We start from the raw sequence: 19,215 nt of genomic DNA on the forward strand, positions 1-19,215 counted from the left end.
AAAATTGGATCATGTGGAAAAAGAGTTGGAACGAGTAGAGAGAAATTTAGGTGAACATGTGAAGAGTCAGGAATTAATGGGAAGCACTGGGTTTTGGAGTTGACTTAGTGCTATGAATAAAATAATGATAAGTGCTATGAATAAGATATTAATTTGTGTATTATTTAGCACTTATCACTCGGCACGCTCCGTTCTCAACCGAAGTGCCTTTAGCTCCTCTCCGGTCGGTGAGCATGTTGGACATCAACACGTCGACCACATGAAGAGACTAGCACAGAAGGAGAAGTGTAAGCAAAAGTTAAACATACACAAAAGAAATAAACAAGGGACGAAAGGGTGAACATCACTTATCCATATGCTCACCGAGTAGACATGGTGGACGAGGTCGCAGAGGTCGCCAAGGTCGCCCTCCATCAACGCATGGTTGCGCGGAAGCATGATGTTGCACATGAGCCCGCGAGCAACCTCTTCGGATCCGAGGGCCGAATCGCCCTCAGGTACGCGCTGTGATGGCTCCCCGCCGGACTCGGAAAACATTGGCTCAATCCTCACCAAGGTCGGAGCTTCGGAGAAAGTCGCAACCTTGGTGCATAATGAGAATGTGGGGGGGCTGAAGTCCTAGGCCCACGCCTCGGCTCAGAATCCAGCCCGGACGGTCGAGTTATAGCAGCGATCTCCAGAATTTGGTCGGTAGGCGCGACCACCGCCTGGGTAGGAAGATCTCCCTTAGTCGTCGACTGGGGCACCTCGGTGTAATAACCCCAAATTTTTTTTTTTATATATAAAAAGGGATAGAATAGTCCTTTAAAATTGATATAAGGGGTAAAATTGGAAGGAATCAAAAGATAATGGCATAGTTGTAGATGCATTGAAGTGGTAAGGGTAAAATTGGAAGGAATCAAAAGTTAATGGCATAACTGTAGATCCGTTGAAGTGGCAGGGGCAAATTGGGAATTTAATAATATTAAAAAAGGGTGAATAGTGTTTTGATGTGATTTAATTGGAGGGTTTGAGCTACGGAATGAAGCAGAGAAAGAAAGAGGGAGGGGGTTCACAGACGGCAACAGAGAGGAAGAAAAAGAAGGAGAGGAAATGAAAGGAAGAAAGGAAGAGGAAGAAGAAGAAGAAAAAGAAAAGGAAGGAGATCCCGGTTGCGCTGCCAGCTGAAGGAAAAAACATAGATCTCCTTCCCCTCTACGCAAGGACCTCGATTTCCAAAAAAAAAAAGGTAAATATCCATCCCTATCTAGTCTTTTGATGACATTAGGCTATACAAAGGGTGGATATAGTCTAGAGGGGTCGGATAAGGGTTGTAGAGGTGGTTAAAAGAGGAAGAATCGGATTTTAACAAATTTTTCCGGCACTACGGAAAAACTGTGTCGAAGTCCCAACTTCGGCGAATTATTTAGGAGGTCAAACGGCCTCCGATGATGATGCATGTTACCTCTTTGGAATCCCCTATGAGTGTAGAATGTTAGGTAAAAATTTCATCAAATTTGGAGTTTGGAAAGTGGATCAAAACTAGGATAAAGTAACTCACTGTCAGTCCGGGTTACTGTTCATCCGAGTGGAAAATAAGGGATTTCATGCTATAATAGAGTATTAAGCCTATATCAAGCTAAAAGGGACCTTGTACTCATGCAAAGGAGTCCCTAATACACATAAATGGTGAGTTAATTAATGAAAAAGAAAAAGAGAAAGAAAAGAAAAGATTTAGGGAACGGGGGAGTTGAATCAATTAAAGTTCCCTATATTATAATTGGCACGTAGATTATGACCTTGATACAAGACTAAATGTATGGTAAATGCATGTCACAGTTGGGCAAGAAGCTAGGGAACGAGAGGAAGAAGTTCCCCACTGCCTGCTGTAGAATTCTAGAGGCGTATCGAGGCCGTGCCGGATTGGCAGGTGAGTGGGAGTCATGTACTTTGCACTATGAGCATCCTTAATTCATTTTCATGAATGTCGCCAAGTGTGAATTGATTCCACTTGAGCATATTGACTGATATTGTAGTAGATTCCTCTATAATCTTGATTCTCCATGCTTGATTATTCTGTACATGCATTTGAGAGAACATTGAGAGGAATTACGAGAAGTTGATGAGTAATCAAATTGATTTCGAATTGTGAAATGATTTCTTTTGTAAATTGATTTCATTTCCTCTATTTCAAAGATTTGTAGAGCCTTTTTAGTGGTATATTGAGTTGTATTGCACTTTTTTGACCCTCACTTCTAACCCTGATGTTAGTTTATGATTGGGTCATGATCAAGTGAGTGGTAGTCTTGATTATACTCCTTTTTAGTAGAGTATTGGGAGGGTGCATTATGGCATTTATGCATGGCTTGGCAGTATCTGCAGGACACCTATAGTCGATGGGGTTGAACATCGGCCTTTGTGCACATAGTAGCCTTCTGGGTGGGCGGAGCCCAGTCCCTTCCTAGGGGGGACACGGCCCTAGGCGTAGGATCGACCGGTCCTACGACTTATATTCTGCTTGCCGCCGGGCATAGTAAGACCCCGCGAGGTGCAGTATGGCTTTCCGCGGATGTAGAATTCCCGCGAGGTGCCGTTTAGTATGTAGATGTGAGATGGATTTCTGTTCTGGATACTGGCCAGCATTTATATGATCAGTGTGGTGTCTTATCCTGCATATGCATGTGACAGTAGGGAGTTGTTGCTGGTTCGCCTGGAGCGTAAAACCCACCTCCCGATAGCTGTCTAGCATTTATGTTATCGGTATGGTGTCTTATCCTGCATATGCATGTGACAGTAGGGAGTTGTTGCTGGTTCGCCTGGGGCGTAAAACCCACCTCCCGACAGCTGTCTAGTGATGATTTACATATTGGTGTGGTGTCATATTCGATATATGCATATGGCAGTAGGGAGTTGTTGCTGGTTCGCCTGGGGCGTAAAACCCACCTCCCGATAGCTGTCTAGTGATGATTTCAGCATATTGACACCTGATTTGTATGTTCCAGCATTATGATCTGTTGAACATATTCATGAGTAGCATATATGTTTACTTGATTATTCCATATATGCTTCAGATGAGTTGATATTGATTGTGGTGATATTGATGATTTACTCCATATTCTCTATGTTGAGATCATGTTCATCTTGTTATTGATCTTGAGATTTCATCTCGAGCCATGATTATATTCTGTCTCATGTGCATAGTACTCTCTACTCCACTCACTGAGTATTTATATACTCACTCCCCAGTTTGATGTTTTTGATTGCAGGAAAGGTATTGTATAGAGAGGAGCAGGATTAGTGGTTGCCTGCTAGCTGTGCCGCTCCATAGTATAGTATAGTATAATGTAGATAGAGGTTTATACCTTTTGGTGTATTATAAACCTTCTATTGTATATAGTGCATAGTTACAGTCATAGATCCTGTTGTGGATATGGGTTTGACCATGGATGGAATGGGAACCAGATTTTTATGCAGATCAGTTGTGTGCCTGTGATAATGTATTGCTATATATTGTCCAGGTTTATATGTGACAGATTATGTGATTGCTGCTCTGACAGGTAGTGTGTTGTATGTATTGAGATAATCCTGACAGGTCACTATAGGAAAAGTGATCATTTTGTGCATGCATCATGCCAAATTTTTCAAGATTTATTGATGATTGATAGGTAGTAGGGTTCTACGCGGTGGCTGGTGGCCTTATGCCTACCCGCACCCTAGGACCGTCGCGGCGGCCCGCCGGGAACGGGGCGGGGGTCGTGACAAAGCTTGGTATCAGAGCAAAGGTTAAACAAGAGTCCTGTCAGAGCAATAGGATGAGTCAGGATTAAGTATAGGATTATACTATAGAGCATAGGATTTTTCTGTATGTTATTTTATGAGTCGTTTACAACTGAGTAAAATATATCATGACTCAGTGTGTAACGACTGCCCTCTCTTTTTAACTCTTTTAGAGACATATAAAGAGAACCTTCAAGGAGAGGATCTGCTCGTCCTGGAAGGAGGATGGAGCCAGATATAGCATTGGATGCGGGTTCCGCACATGTCGAGCCCCAAAGAGAAAAACCTCCTCCTACTGATAGACGGAGGGTTGATGATCAAGGAGATGTAGGAAGTAGAGATGCATTGATGGAACAGTTACTGGCGGAGAATCAGGCTCTGAGGGAGCAGATTGCTCGGGGGAAATCTCCTGCCCCGTCAGTAGTATCCATCCCACCTCCTGTACCTGTGCCAAGAAGTTTGGCCAGGCGGGCTCTAGATGATGAGGGGATTACTGTACAAGAATTTCTGAGGCTCAGAACCCCGGAGTTTAAGGGGGAAGAAGGTGAAGATCCTCAGAGATTCTTGGAGGAGACTGAAAAGATGATACGGAGACTGCCCTGTTCTGATGCAAGAGCTATAGAACTTGTAGGGCTCACAATGAAAGAAGATGCCTGGGGCTGGTACCAGAGGCACGTGGAGGACAGATTGTACAGTAGGAATCCTCCAACCTGGGAAGAGTTCAGGCAAGCAGTGATGGATGAGTTTTTGTCTCCGGTTGAGAGGCAGAATCGGGCTCTTCATTTTGAGAGGCTGAAGCAGATGCCCGGAATGAGCGTATCTGAGTACGCTCGTGAGTTCACTAGATTGGGGAAGTATGCTCCTTACATCATCCCCACTGAAGCTGCCAGGATAGAAAGATTCAGGCGGGGTCTGATTTCCCCGCTTTATAATGCAGTACTGGCAGTAGAGGTCCCCACCTTGTCTAGGCTGATTGATAAAGCAAAACAGTGGGAGACCAGAAACAAAGAGGAAAGAGCTGAAAGAGAACAGAGGAAAATGAGTATGGGAAAAGGGCAAAGCAGTAGAGATAGATCTGAGGGAGTAGATCTCTCGGAGGGCCCGACGGAGCAGTCTGTACGCTCAGCTCCACCTGCCCCACGTAAGAGGAAGTGGAGGAGAAGAGGTCAGTCACAGGATGCTTCTTTACCATTAGCACCTCGTCCTCCAGTCACTATGGCCAGAACTGAATCTAAGTTCCAATCATGGCCAATGTGTGGCATATGTGGGAAGCAGTACCCTGGCAGATGCAGAATGGGTCAGGGAGTGTGCTACAGATGTGGACAGCCGGGTCATTTTGTCAGAGAATGCCCGCAGGGTGCCACCCAGCAGTTTGTGCCTTTAACATCCTACCCTTCTGTGCAGATGGACAGGCCTAGTAGTAGGGAGCCTGTAGGCAGAGGTAGAGGTCAAGCACAAACATCACAGCAGAGTGCTGGACCATCTCAACTGTCAGCTCCAGTAGGCAGAGGGCAAGGAAGGGTGTTCACGGTAAATCCACAGGAGGCACAGACATCGAATGCAGCTATGACAGGTAATTTACTCTTTTAAATTCGAGGACGAATTTTATATAAGGGGGGGAGGATGTAATAACCCCAAATTTTTTTTTTTATATATAAAAAGGGATAGAATAGTCCTTTAAAATTGATATAAGGGGTAAAATTGGAAGGAATCAAAAGATAATGGCATAGTTGTAGATGCATTGAAGTGGTAAGGGTAAAATTGGAAGGAATCAAAAGTTAATGGCATAACTGTAGATCCGTTGAAGTGGCAGGGGCAAATTGGGAATTTAATAATATTAAAAAAGGGTGAATAGTGTTTTGATGTGATTTAATTGGAGGGTTTGAGCTACGGAATGAAGCAGAGAAAGAAAGAGGGAGGGGGTTCACAGACGGCAACAGAGAGGAAGAAAAAGAAGGAGAGGAAATGAAAGGAAGAAAGGAAGAGGAAGAAGAAGAAGAAAAAGAAAAGGAAGGAGATCCCGGTTGCGCTGCCAGCTGAAGGGAAAAACATAGATCTCCTTCCCCTCTACGCAAGGACCTCGATTTCCAAAAAGAAAAAGGTAAATATCCATCCCTATCTAGTCTTTTGATGACATTAGGCTATACAAAGGGTGGATATAGTCTAGAGGGGTCGGATAAGGGTTGTAGAGGTGGTTAAAAGAGGAAGAATCGGATTTTAACAAATTTTTCCGGCACTACGGAAAAACTGTGTCGAAGTCCCAACTTCGGCGAATTATTTAGGAGGTCAAACGGCCTCCGATGATGATGCATGTTACCTCTTTGGAATCCCCTATGAGTGTAGAATGTTAGATAAAAATTTCATCAAATTTGGAGTTTGGAAAGTAGATCAAAACCAGGATAAAGTAACTCACTGTCAGTCCGGGTTACTGTTCATCCGAGTGGAAAATAAGGGATTTCATGCTATAATAGAGTATTAAGCCTAGATCAAGCTAAAAGGGACCTTGTACTCATGCAAAGGAGTCCCTAATACACATAAATGGTGAGTTAATTAATGAAAAAGAAAAAGAGAAAGAAAAGAAAAGATTTAGGGAACGGGGGAGTTGAATCAATTAAAGTTCCCTATATTATAATTGGCACGTAGATTATGACCTTGATACAAGACTAAATGTATGGTAAATGCATGTCACAGTTGGGCAAGAAGCTAGGGAACGAGAGGAAGAAGTTCTCCACTGCCTGCTGTAGAATTCTAGAGGCGTATCGAGGCCGTGCCGGATTGGCAGGTGAGTGGGAGTCATGTACTTTGCACTATGAGCATCCTTAATTCATTTTCATGAATGTCGCCAAGTGTGAATTGATTCCACTTGAGCATATTGACTGATATTGTAGTAGATTCCTCTATAATCTTGATTCTCCATGCTTGATTATTCTGTACATGCATTTGAGAGAACATTGAGAGGAATTACGAGAAGTTGATGAGTAATCAAATTGATTTCGAATTGTGAAATGATTTCTTTTGTAAATTGATTTCATTTCCTCTATTTCAAAGATTTGTAGAGCCTTTTTAGTGGTATATTGAGTTGTATTGCACTTTTTTGACCCTCACTTCTAACCCTGATGTTAGTTTATGATTGGGTCATGATCAAGTGAGTGGTAGTCTTGATTATACTCCTTTTTAGTAGAGTATTGGGAGGGTGCATTATGGCATTTATGCATGGCTTGGCAGTATCTGCAGGACACCTATAGTCGATGGGGTTGAACATCGGCCTTTGTGCACATAGTAGCCTTCTGGGTGGGCGGAGCCCAGTCCCTTCCTAGGGGGGGACACGGCCCTAGGCGTAGGATCGACCGGTCCTACGACTTATATTCTGCTTGCCGCCGGGCATAGTAAGACCCCGCGAGGTGCAGTATGGCTTTCCGCGGATGTAGAATTCCCGCGAGGTGCCGTTTAGTATGTAGATGTGAGATGGATTTCTGTTCTGGATACTGGCCAGCATTTATATGATCAGTGTGGTGTCTTATCCTGCATATGCATGTGACAGTAGGGAGTTGTTGCTGGTTCGCCTGGGGCGTAAAACCCACCTCCCGATAGCTGTCTAGCATTTATGTTATCGGTATGGTGTCTTATCCTGCATATGCATGTGACAGTAGGGAGTTGTTGCTGGTTCGCCTGGGGCGTAAAACCCACCTCCCGACAGCTGTCTAGTGATGATTTACATATTGGTGTGGTGTCATATTCGATATATGCATATGGCAGTAGGGAGTTGTTGCTGGTTCGCCTGGGGCGTAAAACCCACCTCCCGATAGCTGTCTAGTGATGATTTCAGCATATTGACACCTGATTTGTATGTTCCAGCATTATGATCTGTTGAACATATTCATGAGTAGCATATATGTTTACTTGATTATTCCATATATGCTTCAGATGAGTTGATATTGATTGTGGTGATATTGATGATTTACTCCATATTCTCTATGTTGAGATCATGTTCATCTTGTTATTGATCTTGAGATTTCATCTCGAGCCATGATTATATTCTGTCTCATGTGCATAGTACTCTCTACTCCACTCACTGAGTATTTATATACTCACTCCCCAGTTTGATGTTTTTGATTGCAGGAAAGGTATTGTATAGAGAGGAGCAGGATTAGTGGTTGCCTGCTAGCTGTGCCGCTCCATAGTATAGTATAGTATAATGTAGATAGAGGTTTATACCTTTTGGTGTATTATAAACCTTCTATTGTATATAGTGCATAGTTACAGTCATAGATCCTGTTGTGGATATGGGTTTGACCATGGATGGAATGGGAACCAGATTTTTATGCAGATCAGTTGTGTGCCTGTGATAATGTATTGCTATATATTGTCCAGGTTTATATGTGACAGATTATGTGATTGCTGCTCTGACAGGTAGTGTGTTGTATGTATTGAGATAATCCTGACAGGTCACTATAGGAAAAGTGATCATTTTGTGCATGCATCATGCCAAATTTTTCAAGATTTATTGATGATTGATAGGTAGTAGGGTTCTACGCGGTGGCTGGTGGCCTTATGCCTACCCGCACCCTAGGACCGTCGCGGCGGCCCGCCGGGAACGGGGCGGGGGTCGTGACACTCGGCCTCTCCTACAGGCCCCCAGCTAGGCCCGGCCAAAGCAGGAGCAGCAACCTCGGACTCTCCCTATCCGACCTCAAGGCCGGAAGCGACTCTTGCCTTCTTCGGCCTCCCCTCAAGATGGACCCCTTTGGGGGCGGCCCTCTTCTTCTTATGTATGGCCACTAGTGTCTTGGTATTGAAAATCATCCCTACGATATCCAAAGACAAAAAGTCTTGTCAGCATCCTCAACGTAAAAAGGAAAGAAGAAAAAGTCAAATTACTCTTACCCTCGGAACGAGCCGAGCTTAAGCCAAGATTCACCAGGGCCTCCTCGCTGAGCAGGTCGGGGAGCCGAGGAGTCTCTTTCAGTCCGAGCAAACTATCTAAGGTTTTCTGCTTGGACTGCGACAACTGCGGGAGCCTATTATTCACCGAGGCCAACGGAAAGCTCGAGGTCAGATTAAACCCCCACGACCGCTCGGAGGAGATATAGAAAAAACTATCCTTCCATCCGTGGATGGAAGTGGGCAAGCCCCCGAATAGCTTGCGGCCTCCTCGAGGGGAGAAGTGCCACCACCCTTTATCTAAAGGGTTGCCTTTTAATACAAAGCAACTCTTGAAGATATTCACCAGGGGGGAAGTTCTGTACCAAGCAGAGGGCGAGAAAGCCGGTGATTAGCCTAAACCCTAAACCCTAAATCCTAAACCCTAAACCCTAAACCATAAACCCTAAACCATAAATCCTAAACCCTAAACCATAAACCCTAAACCCTAAACCCTAAACCCTAAACCCTAAACCCTAAACCCTAAACCCCAAATCCTAAACCCTAAACCCCAAACCCTAAACCCCAAATCCTAAACCCTAAACCATAAACCCTAAACCCCAAACCATAAACCCTAAACCCCATAAACCCTAAACCCTAAACCCCCTAAACCCTAAACCCTAAACCCTAAACCCTGTTTCCGAAACAAGGGACAGTTGTGACAGATGTGGATGATGGAGTTGAGGAAGAAATGGATGCACTTGGGATGAGCGTGGAAAACAAGGGATTCGGAAGAAGCTGGGCTGCTGTTCACGGCTTAGATGAGATGCCGGAAGAATCGGAAGGATGAAGCTGCGGACGTGGAGCAGGGGATTCGGATGGATGTGGGATGAAGATGGATCATGAACATGATCCGGAGGAAAGCTGGGACGTACTCTGTTCGTGGAGGTTTGGATTTGTTCTTTGGACTGCCGAAGATGTGGGCGCTGGAGAATGTGGATGCGGGAAAGATGAAGCTGGACGTTGGGAGATGTTCATCCGTGGAGGGGATCTAGCGGGAGAAGCTTCGGAGAAGGAATGTTGTGGAAGGTTAGGAAGATGCTGGGAAGATCCGTGGGTGATGAAATTCTGCTGTGTTCCGAAGCAAGGAAAATCGTGTGAACTGTCCGTGGATAAGAACAGGAAAGCTGGGAGCTAGCGGATGAGATGAAGGTGGCTTGGGCTTATCCGTGGGATAAGGATGAACTCTGTTTTGGATGAAGATGAATCTATTGGATGCAGGGGATTGATCTTTATCCATAGATGCGTGGAGGAGATGATTTGTTCTTTGTTCCAACAATGGGTTTGAGAGGCGTGGAGTTGGATGATGCAAGATGAATGGCTGAGATGGGATGAGGCTTTGGGATCCATGCAACTAAGATGGTATGCTTTGAGATCTGAGAAACAAATAATTGAAGGAATTATATTGTTTTTGAGATTAAAATTGGATCATGTGGAAAAAGAGTTGGAACGAGTAGAGAGAAATTTAGGTGAACATGTGAAGAGTCAGGAATTAATGGGAAGCACTGGGTTTTGGAGTTGACTTAGTGCTATGAATAAAATAATGATAAGTGCTATGAATAAGATATTAATTTGTGCATTATTTAGCACTTATCACTCGGCACGCTCCGTTCTCAACCGAAGTGCCTTTAGCTCTTCTCCGGTCGGTGAGCATGTTGGACATCAACACGTCGACCACATGAAGAGACTAGCACAGAAGGAGAAGTGTAAGCAAAAGTTAAACATACACAAAAGAAATAAACAAGGGACGAAAGGGTGAACATCACTTACCCGTATGCTCACCGAGTAGACATGGTGGACGAGGTCGCCGAGGTCGCCAAGGTCGCCCTCCATCAACGCATGGTCGCGTGGAAGCATGATGTTGCACACGAGCCCGCGAGCAACCTCTTCGGATCCGAGGGCCGAATCGCCCTCAGGTACGCGCTATGATGGCTCCCCGTCGGACTCGGAAAACATTGGCTCAATCCTCACCAAGGCCGGAGCTTCGGAGAAAGTCGCAACCTTGGTGCACAATAAGAATGTGGGGTGGACTGAAGTCCTAGGCCCACGCCTCGGCTCAGAATCCAGCCCGGACGGTCGAGTTATAGCAGCGATCTCTGGAACTTGGTCGGTAGGTGCGACCACCGCCTGGGTAGGAAGATCTCCCCTAGTCGTCGACTGGGGCACCTCGGCCTCTCCTACAGGCCCCCAGCTAGGCCCGGCCAAAGCAGGAGCAGCAACCTCGGACTCTCCCTATCCGACCTCAAGGTCGGAAGCGACTCTTGCCTTCTTCGGCCTCCCCTCAAGATGGACCCCTTTGAGGGCGGCCCTCTTCTTCTTATATATGGCCACCAGTGTCTTGGTATTGAAAATCATCCCTACGATATCCAAAGACAAAAAGTCTTGTCAGCATCCTCAACGTAAAAAGGAAAGAAAAAAAAGTCAAATTACTCTTACCCTCGGAACGAGCCGAGCTTAAGCCAAGATTCACCAGGGCCTCCTCGCTGAGCAGGTCGGGGAGCCAAGGAGTCTCTTTCAGTCCGAGCAAACTATCTAAGGTTTTCTGCTCGGACTGCGACAACTGCGGGAGCCTATTATTCACCGAGGCCAACGGAAAGCTCGAGGTCAGATTAAACCCCCACGACCGCTCGGAGGAGATATAGAAAAAACTATCCTTCCATCCGTGGATGGAAGTGGGCAAGCCCCCGAATAGCTTGCGGCCTCCTCGAGGGGAGAAGTGCCACCACCCTTTATCTAAAGGGTTGCCTTTTAATATAAAGCAACTCTTGAAGATATTCACCAAGGGGGGGAAGTTGTGTACCAAGCAGAGGGCGAGAAAGCCGGTGATTAGCCTCCATGAATCCGGGGCAAGCTGCACAGGCACCAGGCCATACGCTGTCAGAAGCTCACCCACAAACCTATGAAGAGGAAACCTCAGCCCTGCTTGGAGCATGTCTACGTACACTCCGATCCAACCGTTAGGTGGGTTGGTGATTCGGCCTCCGAGGTTCGGAAGTTCAAGGATGAACTCCGCAGGAATGAAACACCGGGCTCGAACCGAGCCCAGATCCTCATCGGTCATAAGTGAGCCGGTACCGTACAGGCTCGGGCTCACTTTGAGTTCAACCTCTCCTACCTCGAAAGAAACCAGAGCTCGCAATGGACCTACATCGAACATCGATGCCCTCGTTGGCGAGTCCATTACCCCGGCCTTAAGATTATAGAAAAAGAGGGAAATGGAAGACTCTCCGAGCGACCGAAAGGAGAGATAAAATGCCTACCCAAAAGCTCGCTGGAAAAAGATGGATGGCCAGAGAAGAAGAATGTCTGCCGGAAGAAGAAATCAACGGGCAACATAAAAGCTAGCAGGAAGCTCCCGAGAACGCCCGAAAGAAAGCTCCAACACTCCAGCAACAATGACTGAAGAAAGAAGATCAGGAGCAGGGAGAAGGTCAAGTAACGACCCTAAGACCCCCCTTTTAGGCCTTATATAGGCCACTGCAGTAGCTCCGATCAGACAACCTAAATGATCATGCGGCCTGAGATTCGCCACATGGCGAGCCATAAGACGGCCTCAACAAATCTCTCCAGATCGCCTCACTAAATGCTGATCATTATGGAGGGCGCTCTGGAGCTCGAAATATTAATGATTGACCTCCCGCCTTCCGCCAGATGAGACGCTTCGAAGAAGGGGGCATTAATGGCCGACTCCTCATATTCCGCCAGACGGAGTGCTTCGGGGGACGGGGAATTAATGATTGAAACCCTCCTCGTCCCAATCCAACAACCCTCTAGAAGGAAACATCCACATGGAACCCCGGAAAACTTCCGTGGCGAATTCTATTCCCGAAAAATCTAGCAGCTCGGACGTCCTGAGCCCGACGATGAATTCTCAGCCAAGAAATACGCCGAGGCATATTTAGCTCAGTACCCGCCTATTTTTGCTCATATAACTGAAGCACTGGACAACCAGAAGTCTGACTACTTCCATCGTCCGAGCAGCAAGGCAGCTCGGCCTCGAAAGTGGGGGGCAAATGATAGAGAGAAAAATGGATCGTCCAGCCTACAACTAAAAGGCCGCCCAGTTTTGGCCTAGTAAACACCAACGACGAACGACTGAATCTTCACTCCGGCCTAGGGCCAACTCATTCTTGAAACTCTGCCGAAGGCTCCACTAACTCCAGACACTCGTCGACTCCCCCGACCAAGCTCGGGGTACCTCCAAACAATCGCCGCCCCTTCCGGACCAAGCTCGGGACACCGACCCCAGTGATACGCTCTGACCCTCGAGCTCGGGGCGCTCCTCCGAGTACATCTCGGAACCCGGGAAGCCAAGCTACTTCCAGCCTCTGCCAAGCCGACCTCATGAAATGCATGACATGACTACTTCACAAGCTTGGCCTCGCCAACGACCACACCCATGTGCGGGCCTACGCCCACCTACGTGCCCGTACTTCACCACGCTATCGTGTCACATCTCCATCACCGGCCAACAGCAGTTAGACGGCACTTGACTACTCCGGCCATACCCTGCTATAACTGTCAACACCCTATCGTTCTCAAGAACGGGCTGTACCGCACGTCACCAGCCAGCCTGAGTTGCGCGCTATCCGACTTAGACAGTACCACGCGCCCTCATGATGAGGACTGACAGTACCTCCGCCACCTGGGCCACTCCACCGAGGTTATAAATAGCTCGGTCAGGTAATTTCTAAGGGACCCTTTTTGGGCTGGACCAAATTTACCCACTCTAACTTGATCGTCAGAAGGCCCTCACCGAAAATACCGGTGAGGCTTTGTGCAGGTCCGCGGCCGTCGCGTAGGAGGTGGCTCCCGTCTTCCTCTTTCCAGCATCGGCGGCTCCCTCAGCTCCACCGGCGTGGTCACCCTCGGGCCAGATTTGAACCACAACAGAACTATTGAGTGTAACTCCTAGGCCCTAGGCTCTAGGCTCTAGGACTTTGTGCTAATAACTTGAGAAATATTGTTGATGTTTTGAAACAGCTGTTTCTTGTCAAGCATTTGCAATTTTTTTGCCTGCAATGGACATTTCAATAACTGATTTATTGTGTCTCAGCTACCTAAATATGGAAAGCAGAATTGAGTTAAGTAGAGTTTTGGTCGAACGTAAGGGTAAAGAAAGAAGATATGAAGAGCAGAATGACAGTATGAGTTGATAGACGAGCTATGTATTAGATGCATACCTAGATCCTTTGGCCTTGTTTATATATAGATGATAGCATAGATACATTATGATTGGGCTCCGAGGTCAGGGGACAAGCTGTAACCCTTCTTCTTTATCTGGATCCTTTTAATCATGCGGAGTAGTAACCGGTTGTAATAACCCCAAAAATTTTTTTTTATATAAAAAGGGATAGAATAGTCCTTTAAAATTGATATAAGGGATAAAATGGAAAGGAATCAAAAGTTAATGGCATAACAGCAGATATGTTGAAGTGTTAGGGGCAAAATGGGAATTTAATAATATTAAAAAAGGGTGAATAGTGCTTTGATGTGATTTAAAGGGGGGTTTACTGTGGCTTTTGGAATGAAACCGAGAGAAGAAAGGGAGGGTTCTCAGACGGCAACAGAGAAGAAGAAAAAGAAGGAGAGGAAAGGAAAGGAAGAAAGGAAGAGGAAGAAGAAGAAGAAAAAGAAAAGGAAGGAGATCCCGGTTGCGCTGCCAGCTGAAGGAAAAAGTGTAGATCTCCTTCCCCTCTACGCAAGGACCTCGATTTTCAAAAAGAAAAAGGTAAATATCCATTCCTATCTAGTCTTTTGATGACATTAGGCTATACAAAGGGTGGATATAGTCTAGAGGGGTAGGATAAGGGTTGTAGAGGCGGTTAAAAGAGGAAGAATCGGATTTTGACAAATTTTTCCGGCACTACGGAAAAACTGTGTCGAAGTCCCAACTTCGGCAAATTATTTAGGGGGTCAAACGGCCTCCGATGATGATGCATGTTATCTCTTTGGAATCCTCTGTGAGTGTAGAATGTTAGGTAAAAATTTCATCAAATTTGGAGTCCTGAAAGTGGATCAAAACCGGGATGAAGTAACCCACTGTCAGTTTGGGTTACTGTTCATCCGGGTGGAAAATAAGGGATTTCATGCCATAATAGGGTATTAAGCCTAGATTAGGCTAAGGGAGACCTTGTACTCGTGCAAGGGAGTCCCTAATACACATAAATGATGAGTTAATTAATAGAAAAAGAAAAAGAGAAAGAAAAGAAAAGATTTAGGGAACGGGGGAGTTGAATCAATTAAAGTTCCCTATATTATAATTGGCACGTAGATTATAGCCCTTGATACAAGACTAAATGTATTGTAAATGCATGTCACAGTTGGGCAAGAAGCTAGGGAACAAGAGGAAGAAGTCCCCTGCTGCCTACTGTAAAATTCTAGAGGCGTATCGAGGCCGTGCCGGATTGACAGGTGAGTGGGAGTTTGTACTTTGCACCATGAGCACATTCCTTATTCATTTTCATGAATATTGCCAAGTGTAACTTGATTCCACCTGAGCTCATTGATTAATTGTTGTGGTAGATTCCTCTATGTTTTGTTCTCCATGCTTGATTATTCTGTACATGCATTTGAGGAAACATTGAGAGGAATTACGAGGGGTTGATGAGTAATCAAATTGATTTCGAATTGTGAAATGATTTCTTTTGTAAATTGATTTCATTTCCTCTATTTCAAAGACTTATGAGTGGTAGTCTTGATTATGCTCCTTTTTAGTAGAGTATTGGGAGGGTGCATTATGGCATTTATGCATGGTTTGGCAGTATCTGCAGGACACCTATAGTCGATGGGGTTGAACATCGGCCTTTGTGCACATAGTAGCCTTCTGGGTGGGCGGAGCCCAGTCCCTTCCTAGGGGGGACACGGCCCTAGGCGTAGGATCGGCCGGTCCTACGACTTATATTCTGCTTGCCGCCGGGCATAGTAAGACCCCGCGAGGTGCAGTATGGCTTTCCGCGGATGTAGAATTCCCGCGAGGTGCCGTTTAGTATGTAGATGTGAGATGGATTTCTGTTCTGGATACTGGCCAGCATTTATATGATCAGTGTGGTGTCTTATCCTGCATATGCATGTGACAGTAGGGAGTTGTTGCTGGTTCGCCTGGGGCGTAAAACCCACCTTCCGACAACTGTCTAGTGATGATTTACATATTGGTGTGGTGTCATATTCGATGTATGCATATGGCAGTAGAGAGTTGTTGCTGGTTCGCCTGGGGCGTAAAACCCACCTCCCGATAGCTGTCTAGTGATGATTTCAGCATATTGACACCTGATTTGTATGTTCCAGCATTATGATCTGTTGAGCATATTCATGAGTAGCATATATGTTGACTTGATTATTCCATATATGCTTCAGATGAGTTGATATTGATTGTGGTGATATTGATGATTTACTCCATATTCTTTATGTTGAGTTCATGTTCATCTTGTTATTGATCTTGAGATTTTACCTCGAGCCGTGATTATATCTTGTCTCATGTGTATAGTACTCTCTACTCCACTCACTGAGTATTTATATACTCACTCCCCAGTTTGATGTTTTTGATTGCAGGAAAGGTATTGTATAGAGAGGAGCAGGATTAGTGGTTACCTACTAGCTGTGCCGCTCCATAGTATAGTATAATATAATGTAGATAGAGGTTTATACCTTTTGGTGTATTATAAACCTTCTATTGTATATAGTGCATAGTTACAGTCATAGATCCTGTTGTGGATATGGGTTTGACCATGGATGGATTAGGAAGCAGGTATATATATATATATATATGTGTGCAGATGAGTTATATGCCTGAGATGATGTATTGATATATATTGTCCAGGTTCATTATGTGACAGATTATGTGATTGCTGCTCTGACAGGTAGTGTTGTTATATGTATTGAGATAATCCTGACAGGTCACTATAGAAAAAGTGATCATTTTGTGCATGTATCATGCCAAATTTTTCAAGATTTATTGATGATTGATAGGTAGTAGGGTTCTACGTGGTGGCTGGTGGCCTTATGCCTACCCGCACCCTAGGACCGTCGCGGCGGCCCGCCGGAAACGGGGCGGGGGTCGTGACAAAGCTTGGTATCAGAGCAAAGGTTAAGAAGAGTCCTGTCAGAGCAATAGGATGAGTCAGGATTAAGTATAGGATTATACTATGGAGCATAGGATTTTTCTGTATGTTATTTTATGAGTCATTTACAACTCAGTAAAATATATCATGACTCAGTGTGTAACGACCATCCTCTCTTTTTGACTTTTTTAGAAAGATATAAAGAATACCTCCAAGGAGAGGATCTGCTCGTCCTGGAAGGAGGATGGAGCCAGATATAGCATTGGATGCGGGTTTCACACATATCGAGCCCCAAAGAGAAAAATCTCCTCCTGCAGACAGGCGGAGAGTTGATGATCAAGGGGAGGTAGGAAATAGAGATGCATTGATGGAACAGTTACTGACGAAGAATCAGGCTCTGAGAGAGCAGATTGCTCGGGGGAAACCTCCTGCCCCGTCAGTAGTATCCATCTCACCTCCTGTACGTGTGTCAAGAAGTTTGGCCAGGCGAGCTCTAGATGATGAGGGGATTACTGTACAGGAATTTCTGAGGCTCAGAACCCCGGAGTTTAAGGGGGAAGAAGGTGAAGATCCTCAGAGATTTCTGGAGGAGACTGAAAAGATGATACGGAGACTGCCCTGTTCTGATGCAAGAGCAGATACAGTCACCCCTTTGAGTAATCAGGTAATTTACCCTTTTAAATTCGAGGACGAATTTTATATAAGGAGGGGAGGATGTAATAACCCCAAAAATTTTTTTTTATATAAAAAGGGATAGAATAGTCCTTTAAAATTGATATAAGGGGTAAAATGGAAAGGAATCAAAAGTTAATGGCATAACAGCAGATATGTTGAAGTGTTAGGGGCAAAATGGGAATTTAATAATATTAAAAAAGGGTGAATAGTGCTTTGATGTGATTTAAAGGGGGGTTTACTGTGGCTTTTGGAATGAAACCGAGAGAAGAAAGGGAGGGTTCTCAGACGGCAACAGAGAAGAAGAAAAAGAAGGAGAGGAAAGGAAAGGAAGAAAGGAAGAGGAAGAAGAAGAAGAAAAAGAAAAGGAAGGAGATCCCGGTTGCGCTGCCAGCTGAAGGAAAAAGTGTAGATCTCCTTCCCCTCTACGCAAGGACCTCGATTTTCAAAAAGAAAAAGGTAAATATCCATTCCTATCTAGTCTTTTGATGACATTAGGCTATACAAAGGGTGGATATAGTCTAGAGGGGTAGGATAAGGGTTGTAGAGGCGGTTAAAAGAGGAAGAATCGGATTTTGACAAATTTTTCCGGCACTACGGAAAAACTGTGTCGAAGTCCCAACTTCGGCAAATTATTTAGGGGGTCAAACGGCCTCCGATGATGATGCATGTTATCTCTTTGGAATCCTCTGTGAGTGTAGAATGTTAGGTAAAAATTTCATCAAATTTGGAGTCCTGAAAGTGGATCAAAACCGGGATGAAGTAACCCACTGTCAGTTTGGGTTACTGTTCATCCGGGTGGAAAATAAGGGATTTCATGCCATAATAGGGTATTAAGCCTAGATTAGGCTAAGGGAGACCTTGTACTCGTGCAAGGGAGTCCCTAATACACATAAATGATGAGTTAATTAATAGAAAAAGAAAAAGAGAAAGAAAAGAAAAGATTTAGGGAACGGGGGAGTTGAATCAATTAAAGTTCCCTATATTATAATTGGCACGTAGATTATAGCCCTTGATACAAGACTAAATGTATTGTAAATGCATGTCACAGTTGGGCAAGAAGCTAGGGAACAAGAGGAAGAAGTCCCCTGCTGCCTACTGTAAAATTCTAGAGGCGTATCGAGGCCGTGCCGGATTGACAGGTGAGTGGGAGTTTGTACTTTGCACCATGAGCACATTCCTTATTCATTTTCATGAATATTGCCAAGTGTAACTTGATTCCACCTGAGCTCATTGATTAATTGTTGTGGTAGATTCCTCTATGTTTTGTTCTCCATGCTTGATTATTCTGTACATGCATTTGAGGAAACATTGAGAGGAATTACGAGGGGTTGATGAGTAATCAAATTGATTTCGAATTGTGAAATGATTTCTTTTGTAAATTGATTTCATTTCCTCTATTTCAAAGACTTATGAGTGGTAGTCTTGATTATGCTCCTTTTTAGTAGAGTATTGGGAGGGTGCATTATGGCATTTATGCATGGTTTGGCAGTATCTGCAGGACACCTATAGTCGATGGGGTTGAACATCGGCCTTTGTGCACATAGTAGCCTTCTGGGTGGGCGGAGCCCAGTCCCTTCCTAGGGGGGACACGGCCCTAGGCGTAGGATCGGCCGGTCCTACGACTTATATTCTGCTTGCCGCCGGGCATAGTAAGACCCCGCGAGGTGCAGTATGGCTTTCCGCGGATGTAGAATTCCCACGAGGTGCCGTTTAGTATGTAGATGTGAGATGGATTTCTGTTCTGGATACTGGCCAGCATTTATATGATCAGTGTGGTGTCTTATCCTGCATATGCATGTGACAG

The sequence above is a fragment of the Phoenix dactylifera genome, chromosome 18 (genome assembly GCF_051530095.1).
Source record: "Phoenix dactylifera cultivar Ajwa chromosome 18, Ajwa_hap1_PhDact_Kaust_v1.1, whole genome shotgun sequence".
Lineage (NCBI taxonomy): Eukaryota > Viridiplantae > Streptophyta > Magnoliopsida > Arecales > Arecaceae > Phoenix > Phoenix dactylifera.